The sequence below is a fragment of the Octodon degus genome, unplaced genomic scaffold (assembly GCF_000260255.1).
Source record: "Octodon degus isolate 3935 unplaced genomic scaffold, OctDeg1.0 scaffold01529, whole genome shotgun sequence".
NCBI classification, from domain to species: Eukaryota; Metazoa; Chordata; class Mammalia; order Rodentia; family Octodontidae; genus Octodon; species Octodon degus.
In genome coordinates this window covers 6,236-7,931 of record NW_004526105.1, presented here as the reverse complement: position 1 = coordinate 7,931, position 1,696 = coordinate 6,236, and the positions used below count along the sequence as shown (strand labels likewise).

General features: G+C 40.2%; 1 pseudogene; it reads left to right on the top strand.

Annotated features, from left to right (window-relative positions):
• Positions 1-97: 97 nt before the first annotated feature.
• LOC101571760 lies at positions 98-1,334 on the top strand (annotated as a pseudogene).
• The last annotated feature ends 362 nt before the right edge of the window (positions 1,335-1,696 follow it).

Genomic DNA, 1,696 nt, shown 5'->3' with positions numbered 1-1,696 from the left:
AGAGAGAGAGAGAGAGAGAGAGAGAGAGAGAGAGAGAGAGAGAGAGATGCATGCACGAGAACATGTGTGTACCTTGGTCGCACCCTGCTCTTCTCAGGCCTCGCCCCATGGTTTATCATCAGCAAAAATGTCTGCAGATCTGTGGTAGAGATGCAAGGAAATGAAATGACATGAATCATTTAGGAATTGATTAAAGAAAAACTCATTTTTCCCTATGTGGAACTCGAGATGCATAACTATGACTTAGGCATAGAGAATTAGGATACCACCCATGACAAAGGAACCAAGGATGCTGCCAAAGCTATAAAGAGCCACAATCACCCCGATGAGAAAAGGGTGGAGGAGTTCAAGTTGAAACAAACATGGAAATCACCCAATGGCATCATCCGAAGTGTTCTGGGTGGCACCGTCTTCAGAGAATCTATTATTTGCAAAAGTATCCCCCACCTTGTGACAGGTTGGCTAAAATCGACCATCATGCATTGCAGTGGCTATGGGTCTCAATATAGAGTAATTGATTTTGTTATTCCTGAGCATGGAAAGGTAGAGATAACTTACACACTAAGTGATGGAAGTCAGAAGGTGACATACTTGTTCCATAACTTTGAAGAGGGCAATTATGTTACCATGGGGATGTACAACCAAGATAAGTCCATTGAAGCCTTTGAATACAGTTCCTTCCAAATGGCTCTGTCTAAGGTTGGGCTCTGTATCTGAGCACCAAAAGCATTATTCTGAAGAAATATGATGGATGTTTCAAAGACATTATTCAGGAGATATGTGGCTAGCAGTACAAATCCAAGTTTGAAGCCCAGAAGATCTAGTATGAGCACAGGCTCATTGATGACATGGTGGCCCAAGCCATGGAGTCAGAGAGAAGCTTCATCTAGGCCTGTAAGAACTAGAAAGGTGACAAACAGTTGGATTCTGTGGCCCAAGGTTATGGTTCCCTTGGTATGATTACCAGCATGTGGGTTTGTCCAGATGACATGACAGTGGAAGCCGAGACTGCCCATGGAACTGTAACATGCCACTATCACATGTACCAGAAAGGATATGAGACCTCTACCAATCCTATTACTTCCATTTTTGCCTGATGCAGAGGGCTGACTCACAGAGCAAAGCTTGATAACAACAATGAACTTGGCTTTTTTGCAAAAGCTTTGTAAGAAGTCTGCTTTGAGACCATTGAAGCTGAACTCAGGACCAAAGACTTGCCTGCATGCATTAATGGTTTACCCAATGTGCATTATTCTTACTGCCTGAATATCTTTGAGTTCATGGACAAACTTGGAGAAAACTTGAAGATAAAACTAGCTTAGGCCAAACTTTAAGGTCATGCGTGGGCTTAGGAGGACACCTGTTTTTTGTGACTAGGTCCAAAGGTTTATATTTTTTGTATAAAACTCAAGGATATAAAAACAAAATCAGTTTTGTACTTTGTTTAGAAGCCAGAGTTGATCTTTTCTATGAGTTTATAGCCTTTTTCTTATATGTATAGTTATTGCCATGGTTGTGAATATGGCAGGAGACTTTATTTAAAATTGTATTTTATTTTCTAACAGCAGCCCATAAATTGTTTTAGTATTCATTCCTGTTCACTGTCACTTTCTCCATGTTCCAATATAAATGACCAAAATTAAGAAAGCTCAAAATATTTGCTTTTTTGAGTAATCTTTGTTAACAATAGCCACAG